This window comes from Apis dorsata, unplaced genomic scaffold, assembly GCF_000469605.1.
Source record: "Apis dorsata unplaced genomic scaffold, Apis dorsata 1.3 scaffold_527, whole genome shotgun sequence".
Classification (NCBI taxonomy): Eukaryota; Metazoa; Arthropoda; class Insecta; order Hymenoptera; family Apidae; genus Apis; species Apis dorsata.
The window spans coordinates 1,164,378-1,175,424 of record NW_006263750.1 but is presented as its reverse complement, the minus strand read 5'-3'; the positions used below and the strand labels follow the sequence as shown (position 1 = coordinate 1,175,424).

The 11,047-nt window shown below is 43.6% G+C and overlaps 1 protein-coding gene across 3 annotated transcripts in view; it reads left to right on the top strand.

Moving 5' to 3' along the window:
- Positions 1–7,567: 7,567 nt before the first annotated feature.
- The window catches only part of LOC102670773 (SAGA-associated factor 29), a 93,275-nt gene continuing 89,795 nt past the window's right edge, over positions 7,568–11,047 (top strand). The window contains exon 1 of one of the 3 annotated variants that reach the window (XM_031512918.1): positions 7,568–7,766. The gene's annotated coding sequence lies outside the window, so the exon portion shown is untranslated. Of the gene's footprint in view, positions 7,767–8,370; positions 8,806–11,047 lie in introns of those variants that run through there. The other 2 variants (XM_031512917.1, XM_031512919.1) reach the window with 2 other exon arrangements.

Here is an 11,047-nt window from a genome sequence, read left to right as displayed (position 1 = left end):
CACCCCCTCATAGTGGCTGTTTTTCGTTCGAGATCGTCGTTTCCGCAACACCGCCACCCCTCGTCACCTCCCTTTTTTTGACCATACCCCGGCTCCGTTGATATCGCGAACCAGAGGGCGGACATGTAATTTCGAAGTTCGAGGAGGAGGACTGTGAAAAATTGCCACTGGGAATTAGTTATGAAGCCGTCGGGATCTCTCGTTCGAACTCTTGGAACTCTTTCGAGCGCCTGTGTGAAAAAATTGTTTCGAATTATCTTTCTACGAGAGGGAGACGGATCCCACTTCATCCGTTGACGTATTGCTTTTCGGAACTTTGTGAATTGTATTAATATTCAGAAATTTTTATACGCGTATTTTTCATTTAAATCGAGAAAGAGATCAGAGTACGTTTTCGAACGCGTCAAAAATTTTAATAATATTTCTTATGGTTAATTATGCAGAGGATGTACGGATAAATATTAGATAGGTACACGTCGTGGAAATGGAGGTGGTTGTTGATTTCAATTCTTGAACTTGATAGAATTGCTCTCCATAGAGTTTCTCCAATCTCCAATCCGGTCAGAACTTGGGCGTCGAGCCGTACCACCTCTATAGAGATGTGGCCGAAGATAGGGAACCCTCGATACCCTTGTCCTCCAATTAGGTAAATTCAATATAATTAACTATATTCTAGCTGGTTGGTAATCTAGCGAGGGATCGATCTGATTCGCTCGAAACTCGTGGATTAGCCGCTTCGATTTGCTCCTCTCGTCCAAGAACCGGTTACGAATTTATTTATATACAGATATCATCACTTTTGATTTTCGATAAACCTATCCGCACGAAATTGAAGGTTATTATTAACTTTATTCCAATTCTCTGATTTTTAACAAAATCTATTTTCGATTTTTCTATTTCAACTTTAATTTCAACTTTTCATCCTTCCTTCATACCACTTTCTTTGCTTCACGCTCTTCTCCCAAATACTTAAATAGGTGTTCACTCAACCAAGATCCGTATCAAGCGGTTCTTTAAGATAATAATTCGCACGAACGATGCGTTAAGGAACGCCACGTTCACCTACAAGCCACACCGCCGGTGGTAACAAGATATAATAATCACTGTCATCAGCACCGCCTATAATCCTTGTTCTTCTTCTTCTTCTTCTTCTTCTTCTTCGTCGAGGCCAACAACGGCCCAGTCAGATCGCATGAAAAACTCGCCTCTCTTTGGATCGAGTCGGTTTTGCCGGTCGATTATCTTCGAAATTGTGAGCGGGATAAGCGAAACGCCATGCTTTTACGCGTGAATATATTAATTGCGGATATACTGATAGAACGAGCGTTGATTAACGAAGAAAATGTTTGAGCTTGGTTTTATATCGTTTCATTACGTGATTCATCAAATATAAATATTATGGATGTTGAATTCGTCGAACACAATGTCGGCCTCGACTTTTCTTGTCTTGTTATCAATGACGATGTAAAATTATTAGGAAGAAGAGATATACCGTTAACATTTTATTAATCTCGCTTATTTAATTTCTGTTAATGACAACGATGATAATAGAATATTTTTTATTGGAATAAAAAATTAAAATTTGATCAGTATCTTATGATTAAATGTATGTTACTTATCTATCCTCTATAAAATAAAGATAAATCAAATTCAGATAGCATATAAATAATTGATAAAAGAAAACTAAATATAAATCTAAATTCAACATTATTAATATTAAAAATCGTGCCAAATAAATCTAAAACTCTCCAAAATTACATCATATATTTTAATAATAGATAAAAAGGCTCTTCTTCGAACCTGATTAACAAAATGCTATTAATTTAATGAAGGTATATAACACAGTTTCGCAAAGTAGAATTAGAAACGTGTTTTACGACCGTTTTCACTCGCATATCCGGTTTCAAATTACGATGGTTCAGACTACACATTTATCGTTCGTACAGATCGCTATCGTTTCACGTACGATCGAATTCATTGGAACCGTCGAGATCAGCGTTTTCCACGAAAATCCCTCGATTTTTCGAGGTCAGTCCTCGCCTCTATCTTTAACGCGAATCCAATACCGGTGATGGTGGAGGAGGGAGTAACATTATTAAACGCGATACGTGGAGAAATCCTTGCTCAAATTATAAAGACGCGAGCTTCGTCGAATTGAATCGAGAAATTCTACGTAAGAGGCGTGTAGGTACGTATTCGCAAAGGAATCCCTTTTATGGAAAACCATCTCCTCCCGGATTCTAAAACGTGATCCCTATCTGGCCAGATTCAAACGTTCCGCGTTCTTGCCTCGCCAGAGACACTTTCCTCGGAAAAGAATCCCTTTTTCCTTCGCCCTCTTCGCGCGAGGAAACTTCTTACATTAGATTACTTCGGCGTGGAAACGACTTCAATTCTTCTCCAACTTAGTTGGAAAAAATTGAAAGAGGGATTTACACTTGAAGAGTGGCTGCCTCGCCTATCTTTCGATTCGCGCGACCACTTTTATATTTCACGAGAACGTTCCCCTTCTTCGTCCGACAATTATGTACAATGAAAGGAAACTTCATAGAAACTAGTCCCTCCGTTTCTTATTTTTATTTCACTAAGAGATTTATTTGTTTTCTCTCTCATTTCAAACGAATCAATCGAGAAGATCTTGGCGAAATTAATGTTTATACAGAAAGTATAAGTGTTTAAAAAGTAAATGATTACCCACGGATTAAATCGGATCATGCACGAATTGCTAATCTAGAATCTAGTTTTATCGATGCTTGGTTGTTGAAATATGTACGGAATTGGCCGAACGAGAATTAAATTAGGCAACTTGTAGAATTCAACCTAACCTCAAAGTTGCTCGATTGTTTCTACTATATGCACAGATGACACAATTTAACGGAACCGATTCTATGACGAAACGAGTCCAAGGAGAATTTCGTTAAATCGGATCATTTGTCACGCCTTCTGGCTGATCGTATCGCGTCGGTTGACCGGTCGGATTTTATATCGAGATCGAGATCTCGTTCGGCGTTGATTAAAGTTCCGTTTGAATCGCGATAGGGTTGTCGAATTTCGTCGACGAATTAAAATTGATCGATGCTGTCCCGATATAATAGCAGATGGAACGAAGATATTCGTGTCGACAGTTAGGTTACGTACAAAAAACGCACGATGTCAGTTGATACGTTGTAAATGAGCTACCGTTGCTTGGACTTGGATTGGATTGGAAATTTTGTTTCCAACGTTTAAAAATAATTGAGCGAAGAGAGGTGGATGGAAAAATGGGAGCAGGAATGGTACCAGAAAGGATTTAAAGATCTCTACAATTCATTTTGTCGTGAATTTGTCAGACTTTCGTAAGTAGATTTAGCGATGCATTTTAATTATAAAAGTACGGAGATTTTTCTGAATTTAATAATTATAATTTTATCCCCTTCGCGCGTATGGAATATAAAGCAAAAATTTTTCGTACCAAATTTTTTTTTTTACCAACATTTCCACGGATGCAATTATTTTTTTGTTTCAATATAACGAAAGAAGGGAAAAAGAGAAATTTAAAGCGCTATTACGGTAATTACGAAATAATACGCATACGAAATAGCAAAAGGGAAAATTTTTACCGAAAATACGAATTTTATCCACTTTACGTTCGCTCGGTAGCGATATAAATTAATCGAGATCGAATTTTCGAAAAATTTCGATTGGAGCGATCTAGGGAATAGAGTTCGAGATCCATGAAGGAAGCTCCTCGAATTCAGCTTACTTCAGCATACGTGACGTTCCAAGGAATCGAATTAACGCGAAGCGCAGGATTCCACCAGATTATTCCAGGAGATCGCGGATCGATCTAATCTCGGAATGATTTTGGCGATCGCTAGGAATCCCGTGGAAAGTCTTTTCCAGCCGAAAATTTCCAGCCATTGTCGATGCAGGGAGCGTAGGTGGTGGTTGATAAAACCGCTTGCAAGATAGGGTCACTTTTCCAGTCACGTCTCGAGGATCTGTAATTGAGGAGGATAGGAATCATCCTCAAAGTAAAGCGGTAACTCTACTCGCCGATTGCTCATACGAGCGAACAAGATAAATCGTCATCTTGTTTGAAAATTAAAAAATTAACGCTGCTTGACGTTTCTCGTATAATCGCTTGATACGCAAAACGTAGAATCGGAAGAATAAAGGGACAATGGCCGGTACTCTTGCATTTCCTCGCGACGTATAAAAATTCTGCTACTATAATATCCTCATCTCCCATCTCCCATTTTCAAAACATGTAAATCAAGCCCGAAGGAACAGGACAAGTTTAGATATGCGAAACTCGATACATTGGACGTTTATCTGATTGTTCGATGGGAAAAAGGAAAAATCGCGGTCGGTATCGCGGAGGTAACGTTTCTTAGGATTCACCGTCGTGAAGAGACAGCGTATCGTGGCCAGGTTGAAGGAAAGGTCAACGGTTGCGTCTTCCTCCTGCCGCGCGGCTACCAACGGATCCCCAACGAGTTTCGAGCTCGTGCTCCATCCTAGCCTCTGTACGTCCCCCCCTGAACGTCCGTCTGGCTGGATACGTCCGTTTGTCTAGCGGATTGTCGCCGTGTCGTGTTCGAGTTACCGGTACAGACGGACCGTTGTGTCCATGGCGAGCCGCTTGTAACGTGCGCAATCTTTGCCCGTGCGCCGGCTGAATGCCGGTTTGTAACACGGAAGTGCATACACGCGATACCACGAGACAACGAATCGGCTGTCCAGCAACGATGACGCGCCGTGTCGCGCGGGTTAACGACTCTCCGTGGAAACGATTTTCCATCGGCCAGGTGGGGAAGGTCATCGCGCGACCGTTCCAAGAACGTCGATCCTCCTCCTCGTCGTTTCTCCTTTATCGTCATCGCATTGTCCTCTGGGTCACTCGGCCGCCGTAGTCGTGCGTGGTTCCAACAGCGGTCCTAGGATTCGTGGGGATTAAAGGGCAATTATGTTAATAAGGAAAGATTGAACGGTGACTGCAACGATTAATAACCCGGCAACCGACCATATGAAACGTGCCTCGGGCCTCGGTATATATGTATGTATATATTTGTATATATATATACATATACATATACACAATGGTGCTCCACGTAATTTAATAAGTACACCGAGTGATGGACGGGTGGAGAAGTGTATGAACGTAATAAGTGAGCGCGGGGTAAATTGAACTGTTCCGTTGAATGAAAACCGTCTCCGTCTCTCGTCTCGAGTGGAGAAAATCGTTCCTTTACTCTCGATCCTCGGGATCGAGAGCGAGTCGAGAGAAAGGAAGGTAATCGATACGTTGAACGGATATTGTCGCTTCTCAGGGCGGCGAAGGATTGGAACGAGCGAAGGCGCGCTTGAAAAATTCTATTACACGGTATGAATCGGTGACAGGTATTGAACCGAAAGTACATTGTAGTTCGGCGGGTGTGTGCGCCGACTACGAAGAGCCACCACCGGTGGAAACCGATCGGCGAAACGAACGACGATATCGTGTGTACACAACCGGCCTGTTGGCCGACTGGCACAGTGCACCAACGTCCATACGAATATATTTTCTAGCGGTTGTTACGAATGATTGGCAATTATCGATGGCTGACGTTGGGCTACCAATAACACCGGCCAGAAAATCGTCAGATTCGCGGCGAAACGCGTACACGGGTACACGTCGAAACGTCGTGCTATCGTTCATACGGCGTGCGTCGATCCCTGCCTCGACTATTCATTATCGGCCGTGGAACGCGTTACACGGTCCGCCATTCTCGACACCAGACGTTGCTTTAACGTTACTTAACAACCTGGACATGTTTACAACCCTATAAAAACGGTTTCAGTTGTTTCGTTATTATGGTCGGCGCGAAACGATCTTTTCAATTACTGCCACGCGTATTTCGAATATGTTGACCAGGTTCTTCGATCATTGGTCACGAGGAGTGTCTTCGAACGTGTCTGCTCGCTTATTAGATACTATCTTTAAATGGGATTTGTTATTGATTCGACGCGTTGGAGGAAACTCGTTTCTCCGTTGTAATGGAGCCTTACAATGTTTCCTTGATAGCAATAGTCGGACTTCGTAATAGCCACGAAGTGAATTATCTACACACGTTCGGCCATTCGAGTGGTCATGCAAGAAATATAAACGGGAAAGGAATATATGAATAATGTTCAGAAATAAATTGAACACTTGTACACTTGTATAGTTTATAATGGTAAATATTTGAGTAAATATTTAAACGATTCTCGATTTCCTGTATTCCAATTTGTCAAATCTAAACTTACCCTCCACTGCGTCGATCCACTTGGAAAAAAGAAATTCAAATTTGAACAGATCGCGAACAGGTACGCGAAATGGGCCGCCATTCGATGGGAGAGCGGGCAAAAAGTCGTTGATCGAGGCGAGATCGTCGCGTCACGAGCCATCCACCTTTCGACCAACACCGAGGCAACGAAGAAAGTTCGAACGTGTTTAGGGCGGAAGGGAAGAAGAAGTTCGGTAAGAGGTGGGTCTATGGGATGTCGGGTTGTGCTTAGCTCGTGTCAGGAATGTAATTCACACGCCGCTGGCATTCCGTTCCATTCCATTCCGCTCGCGGCTTCTCTTTTGTGGCCATGCACCGGCGCGGCGTCACGAGGTGGCGGCGGCCTTCTTTTTCACCTGGCCACCTCTCGATCCTTGCTCGACCCATCGCCTTCGAGAGAGACAGAAAGAGAGAAAGAGAGAGCACGTTCAGGATCGCGAAACCGTGGATCGTGTTCTCGTTGGTTTCGGTTAAACGCCGCATTCAGGACCCCTTCGTTCGTTTCGAGGCGGCTCCTCATTCTTTCGTGGATTCTGGTTCCATTACGGGAACCGGCAAGAAGTCGGTGGAGAATGGTGGTCGGCTCGGGCTCGGCGAGTTGACGTTGATTCGCACCGATTAGTCGAACATAGTCGGCCGTTTTTACGATTTTTCAGGTTTTGCTCGAGGACTAATCGAGACGAAAACCTTCGTCGCGTGATGAATAGCGTTCACGAGTAGCGGACGAGCAGCAACAGGCAGATTCACTAACTTAATAACCGGCGTTATCGTTACGAATTATCGACGGACGGCTCCCTCCCTCCGCTATATCTCACTGAATAATCTTAACCGCTACTGATGCGAATATTATCGTAATTATCGAGCTCGCGGTATCTCGATGATTTCACACGGACACCTTCCATCAGATCCTCCGAACGAACGAGCAATCTCACCTCCATATTGGAAATTCGTCCGTCTCGCACCAGCAATCCACCGTTCACTGCTGGAAAGAGAAGCCTCGCGGAGGGAATACTCGAATCCGATTGGTTAATGGAAACGCCTGATGTCATACGTATCTCTTTTTCGAGGAATTCGTCACGTACACTAATCCGACTCGAATAACAAAACTCTCCCGTTACTGTAGTAGCGGTGTTTGGTTTCAAGGTCTGTCAACAAAAGCTAGAGCCTAAGATGATAAGCGGTGCTCGCGGCGAGAGACTCCTCTTGTCCCCGCGCCGTCCGTTGCGTACAAATTAGAAAATTTCTTTGTTCGAAAATCGACCGCGTCCCCTCCGCGCCCAGTCGCGTCTTTGGTCTAGCAACTGGAACAAGCGGCGAAACATCGAGCGGCGGTGAACGTTTAAGAGGTTGCATCGCATTACAGAAGAGCCGGCGTCGACACGCCGCGGCCACGGTGTCACGTGGCGGAGGAACAGAGGAGCCGCATTCCTCGCGGTTCCTCTTTCGCAGAGCGGTCCTGGTGGGAACGGTACGGGAGCGGTATTTATTACGACGTTGCCCCAGTTTAGCAAATTAGTTACACGGCCCCTTAAACCACGCCACGTAATGCATGCTCTCGCCGCATTCTTCTCCCGTGTAATTCCGCCGCGATTCTCCTCTCCTCTTCGGTTCTCTCTCGTATAGAACGCGGTTCCAGTTTCCAACCATCCAGATCCTGCCATCTCGGAAATCGCGGCTAATTCGCCGCGGGAATGCGCAAGGAACGGTGGCCCGTGATTGTCTTCGCCATTCGATTCAATGACGTCGAATTATTTCGGCAACGACGGAAGCGAGGCGCTCGTGTGGTGACAATGGAGGCCAATTTCGACGAATTGATCGTGCTCGTGTTCGTGATCGTGAATGTGACAGTGGTCGTACCGTTGGGAGGGGATATACTGGTTCGTTGTTAAAGATTATATTGTTAAAGATCAAGGTAATGTATTACTCTTGGCAATGCGATTGCAAAATACGCGTCAAAATGATTGATACGATGATGGAGTATATATGGATAATATAGCGAATTAAATAAAAATCGAAAATAACGCAATTCGGATATCGATTCAATCGTGTATACGTTATGTTTATTATATATATTACGTATGTTATTAAATTGAAAGTCGTAATAACCTAAGAGCGATATATAAAAACATACACGCGTCGCGAAATATTTTGAATTCGAAAACAAAACATCGTAATACGATTCTCCGAATTTCGTTTAGTCATAGCTCAACGATAAGAAACAATAACAAACGCTTGTTATTCGCACGAAGGAACGTACGCAATTACAATCATTCGACGAAAGTGTCTTGCCCGGATCGCTTCGTTCGCCTCGGGTGCTCTCGACTGCCGTTTCCGGTTCTGCGCCCGTTCCAGCACAACGGAGGGAAGAAAATCGCGTGAAAAGAAAATCAAACCAACTCGTCCCTGCTCGTCGCCCTCGGTTTCAGCTTCGAAGAAAGAAGAACCTCTTCGAGGAGGAAGAAATCAACGCCGGGTAACAATAGCGGATGGAGCCGATGGAGATCTTTGGTAAATCTTGGTAAAGAGCAACCACAATACGGTATATATACGGTATATACGCTATACATATTTATATATTTATATATTTATACGGAAGTTGGTAGTCTGTAATTTAGTCGGTGCAAATTTTCCTTCTCTCGTCGACGTCTCGGCGTTCCTTTCCTTTTCTTTCCCCACCTTCCCTCCTCCTTAAAAGAGATCTTGACGAATAAACCGGGCGGACGCCTAAGTGGCCGTAAACGCGGTGAATGCATTTCAATCTCGTTCCACCGATTTCTTCGTCGCAGTTTAAATGATCACCGACCCTCTCCTTTTACCCATTCCTTCTTTTCAACGTTGGTCGCGAGCCGGGCTCCTTTAAATGAAGAATAACACATTGTCCATGCCGGATCGCTTCCTACTATTATACGATTATCATCCCTATTATCGTTATTCCCAGCAATAATATCACGGTTACGCCGTGAACCTTTCCTTACCACGGCTCCATTCCCGCTTTATTTTCCACCTTCTTTCTCGCTTTCTTCCCCCGGAAACAGGAAACCATCGAGAAAAACTTCCTCCTTTCCTTAGCGAGATCCCATTCTCGTAATATTATTCAACGAGCAGCGATGAAAAGGGGAGAAGCGACGCCGTCTCGCACGCCAATTCTTCGTAGATTATCTACGAAGATTTTATCCTACCGGTTCGCGAGGACAATTAATTCGTCTTTTATCGCCCGCGATCCTTACGGTGTTTCAATACGTACATGGTCCTTTTCGACGGCCACCAAGTGGTTTAAAAATATTCGTCTCTATATATATACGCTTTGCATCATTTGTTTCCACACCCCACCCTGTCGATTCAATCTTTTAACATTTCCACGAGGTAGAGACGGGGCTGCATTCATTTTTTTTTTCTTTTTTTTTCTTTTATATTTAAGTCTATCCAGTTTATCGTCGCGTTCCTCGATTCTTAGACGTCTTTTTTCGATCGCGGCAAGCCTCATTTTCAGCTTACTAAAATCGTGCACGTGCACACCGGTGGTTCGAATAAAACGTGAACGTGAGGGGGAGGGCGATGGGTATATTCAGACATCGCGGGGATGTAAATTCGCGTGGCAGACTTTAAGTGGCGATCGCGGATAAAGATAGGGCAGCGCAGGTCCGCGCGTTATTGGCCACGAGTCTCGATTTTATCGACCACGTATCCGGGGCCGGATAAGCGGGTGTCGATATTCTCGTTGCCTCAACAAAGTAGCCTCATTCCCTTTTTTTCATTCCCGTGGTTCTTCGCGTCTGGCAAGAACGACGTTGTCGACGTTCAACTCGCGTAACGTTAATTCCAATCGGGTCGATATTTTCCAATGTGCAGCGCTTCTAATATTCGTAATACCCGATACTCGAGAATTGACACGTAGATGGATAAATATGTTCGGTCGGCAATCATTATCGGTATAATTATTGCGCGATTATCCGTAGTAAAGAGGAAGTTTATCAATTCTCTCGTGCGTGTGGAAGGGTTTAAAGCACAGTCTTAGCTGGTTCGCCGCGTTGCCTAACGAAGCGATCAATACGCCTTATCAGCGATCTCCTAATCAGGGGGATACACAGTGCAGGATGAAACCGCTACAGAATATCGTGTTTGATCAGACGAAACCCCTATTTACCGCTCCTGTCATCGAGTTAAAATGTTTATTATCGCACTATTACCATATTGCATTGTATCTAGGTAAATCTTTGGCGAGTTATTCAGGCATACGATCATCCTTTAAACTGTTTTCCTTCCCCTTTCCTTCCTGCTTGCATTCCCACCAAATAGATCACCAATGAAAATTTTGGATCCGTCCGTCAATTTCGAATCTTTCATCGCCATTAAATTATCCCATGAATATATTTAAAATATTTAAATTTTAGAAGCAAAATATTGCAGCACAATAAAATTAATTTCCTAAAACAATTTTTCCCAATTTTCGTCAATTACACTTTATATTGAAATCCTTTGTAAAATTAAATTTGATTTTTGTTTGGTGTGAAATGCCGCAGCTTTAAAATTATCCCAGAAACGTTGATTTTTTATATTTAATTAATCGATATAAGAACGCGTACGAAATGTATATATGTACAACAAGAAATAAACCGCGGACAACAACAAAATCCCACCGAACAAGTCACCATCAATTTCTCAGGGATTTGAAACGCGTTACACGAACCGAAAGTAGATCGACGAGCTTCTTAAGCGTATTATCGTCGATCGCATCGCGATATGGTCGAGCGTACGGCGAC